The sequence below is a fragment of the Pipistrellus kuhlii genome, unplaced genomic scaffold, assembly GCF_014108245.1.
Source record: "Pipistrellus kuhlii isolate mPipKuh1 unplaced genomic scaffold, mPipKuh1.p scaffold_m20_p_10, whole genome shotgun sequence".
In the NCBI taxonomy this organism is placed as follows: domain Eukaryota; kingdom Metazoa; phylum Chordata; class Mammalia; order Chiroptera; family Vespertilionidae; genus Pipistrellus; species Pipistrellus kuhlii.
The window spans coordinates 47,125,359-47,129,201 of record NW_023425405.1 but is presented as its reverse complement, the minus strand read 5'-3'; the positions used below and the strand labels follow the sequence as shown (position 1 = coordinate 47,129,201).

General features: G+C 36.3%; 1 pseudogene; it reads right to left on the bottom strand.

Annotated features, from left to right (window-relative positions):
• Positions 1 to 1,136: 1,136 nt before the first annotated feature.
• LOC118714593 lies at positions 1,137 to 1,674 on the bottom strand (annotated as a pseudogene).
• Between the last annotated feature and the right edge of the window lie 2,169 nt (positions 1,675 to 3,843).

Genomic DNA, 3,843 nt, shown 5'->3' with positions numbered 1-3,843 from the left:
CCTCTGATGGTTCTGCTATTTGGTCAATTTGCATATTAGGCTTTTATTATATAGGATTCTCCAGCTTTTTGCAAGCTCACAGGATTGTTTCATTCTATTGGTCTATAAGCTTGGCAAGTACAGAGATAACATTTGTGTTTTTTATTATTGTACCACCATCACTTAGCACAGTACCTGATTTACAGGAAGCACTCAGTGATAGTTAGATATAGATATAGATATAGATATAGATATAGATATAGATATACTGTAGATAGATAGATAGATAGATAGATAGATAGATTTTTATTTATTTTTAGAGAAAGAGAAAGGGAGAAGGATAGAGAAATAGAAACATCCATGAGAGAGGAACATCATCAATTGGCTGCTCCTGCACTGCCCCTCCTGAAGACTGAGCCTGCAACCAAGCGATGTGCCCAGGACTCTTCAGTCCACAGGCTGACACTGTCCACTGAGCCAAAGTGGCTAGGGCCTTGAATTGGCTTTTAAACTTTTCCCCATAGGTCCCATTCTTACTTCACCTCTTCCAGCATGCCCTCTTTACTGATGCCTGAACATATGGACCTTGCTGCTTCATTATGCTTACCACACTATACTGTGATTATTTGCTTATGTGTCTTCTCCTCTAACAAGCTTCTGCAGTCCCAGATCCTAGCACAATGGCTGGGAGGTAGGAGTTGCTCAATAAATACTTATTGAACTGATCTATTGAACTTTTTAGTAGTGTCTTAAAATCAGTTAGATGCAAAAATTGAAAGGAAGATGGTGAATGTGACAGTTATATGGTCTAAAAATATAGAAGACTATAATTTCCTGGATGTCCTTCCAGAAAAAGCCATGGTGGTGGGTTTGATGCAGAAGCAGGTAGGGGCGATCAGGGAAGAGAAGTTGGGGGGTGATCAGGCCTGCAGGGTGGGAAGCAATTGTAGGCAGAGTGGTTAGGGGTGATCAGGCAGAAGTGAGTGGTTAGGAGCCAGTGGACCTGGATTACAAAAGGGATGTCTGACTGTGGGATCAGGCCTAAACTGGCAGTCAGACATCCCCCAAGGGCTTCCAGAGTGGAGAGTACAGGCTGGGCTGAGGCCTCCCTTCCCCGCCCCCCAATTCACTGTGCATGAATTTTATGCACCTGGCCTCTAGTTTTCATATCAAGTTGGTCCTCCAAAACTTCCTTGGAAAATCTTTTTGAGATTTAAGATGAAATGAGGTCCTATTTCTACAAGAGCAGCACCATCTTCTATGATCTGCAAGTTCCAAAACCACATCCTATTATCCAAAACAGTGAAAGTAAACACATGGTCCACAAATGGTTGGCTTTTGGGATGATAGCGTGGTATACTAAAGACCTGAATTATGAGCTCTTTTAACAAACCATAATGTGGTAACTCATCAAAAGCAGGGTCAAAAGACAAAAGGGGCTGAGGACCTTTCAGTTTCCAGTCAACTAAAGTTCAGGGAAGGTCTGAATATTTTGAACCAGGAATTTAGCAGATGGTCCAGGATGTGACTATGAAAGCCACATATAGAGAGATCTTGTTTCTTCTTACCTTCAAAATAGATACATTTACTGCAGTCTTTCATGTCACAAACCACATTAATCACAAATAACTTATCTTTACGATCTGTTTTAGTACCTGCTTTAGAATGAGGCAGCAGCCTTTTTAAGCCTTGCATTTAATGTCTTGTTCTGAAATATATTCCTCTAGAACAGTGTTTCCCAAACTTTTGACATATGTGTACCCCTTCTATAATTTTCGTAATGCTGATTACCCCTCGTACTCATGAGAACGTAGACTTAGGCGCAGCTAAGCACGGTGCAGTGCATACCCCCACCAAACTCTTCCCATACCCCTGGGGGTACGCATACCACACTTTGGGAAACACTGCTCTAGAAGAAAAGATGAGAATCTGTTCCTTATGTTTCCACTTGCCCTTGCAAAAGAGGTCTGGGGTGTGATTTCTGCCTTCCTCCTCCACCTCCTCTGCCTTGTCATGCTGCTTAGCTGGAGGCCGGCATCTTTTTTGTTCCTTCTCAGCCCCTTCAACAGGACTGGGGGGCTGCCAGGCCTCCCTGCTGCTTCCTCTTGGTCTATCAATACTTTTTTTTAACAACACTGGTAGATAGAATAATTATCTTTCTGTTCACTTGATGGAAAATGATTTCATGAAATCAGTATCACATGAAGAGGTGATTAAAGAGTACGCAACCAAGTAAAATACTAGAGATATGTCAATATTATTACTTTATCTCCTCGATTTTTTTTATTTTTGTGATATTTGTCATACTTTCATTAATTTTTATATGTCACTTCTTTTCTTAGTGTAAATATTTATACTTCTATCAAATGTTATGTTCATAATTTTGTTTTCTTCTTCTATTGGCTCCACAAAACTTAATCCGCCCTTGAACCAAGGGTGTTTTCTGAATAATTATCTTCTCCAGGAAAGAGGGAGATAAGGAACACTTAACAAGCTTCTGATGATTTGCCTTCCTTGCCCTTAAAAAAACCTTCTCAAACCGGTGGCATAAATTGAACCATTTCTGGGAAGATACAGCTTACTTTGTTGTTAGAAAAATGCCAGCACTCTTCCATGATCAGTTATACTCTCTCATTCTCAGGAAGTAAGTTGCCTATGTATGAGAGAGAACTGATTACAACTAATGACTATCCTGAAAACAGATCTCCATGACGTCATGTAAGTAAATTAGTAAAACAGTTTATTCTAAATACTCTCTTGTATTGAAGGCATTACATAAAAATACACATCAAAGGTAACATTTTCAATAAAAATTTCATGTAATAAACATAGCTCACTCAGAAGCATATTCATTGTTTGTGTTCAATAATGAGAAATCTTATCAATGGTTCATAACTGTATTAACCTTATGATATCTATAATTAGCTAATAGCATATTATACTAATTATTGCTTAAAAAAACACAGCACATTATTTTTATTTTCTATCTATGGCAATCTAAAATATATTCTTCTGTTTCTAAGTCAAACTTTGGAAAAATATATGTAAGGAACAGTGTTGAAATGCTGCTACATTTGTCCTTCCAACTTTAGGAACATTGCAAAGAATGCGTGTCTACATATAAAGCTCAAACTGTAAGTTATTGTTACTCGTCATCCAAGTCTGTATGTCCTTTGGTGAATAGATTTGTTTCCATAGAACAGAGTAATATATTTAAAACATGAAACTGAGTATCACTTACATACTTAGCTTCTTCATTATCTCATCATATCACTAGAATAGAATCGGAACCTCTTAACACATCTCCAGTACTCATTTCTCAGTACTCTGCCATTTCTTATTGTACCATGTCATAGTATATGATTATTTGTATAACATTGTCTACTGCTTTGGCCTCCTTGCACATTTGTATCTAGTAAGGACAATACTTATGGTTATTTTAATCAAATTTAATATATTTAGAGTAATACTTTTTCTATTAAACAAAGCTTTTAAAAAGATGATGCAGGTGTTACAAGACTAGTAATTAGTGTTACTAATGTAAATATAATTATGTAAATTAATCTGATATTGAGATATTAAATATTTTATGTTTTAAAGTATTTCTTGCTTGACTTCAGATATGGTTTGAGCCACATACTCTAAAATCAAAGATGAGAATATGTTAAATAATAACACAAAATATTTCCAAGTTTTAAGCTTCCTATTAGTAGAAAAAAAACCTTTTGTCACAAATCACATTTTTAATTGACTGTTTAATATATATGAATAGCACAAATATACAATATATACATATGTATATAAATATTTCAAATTTTTAGTCATTTTTTAAAATCTAGGAGATAAATAGTAAAGTTTAAATCT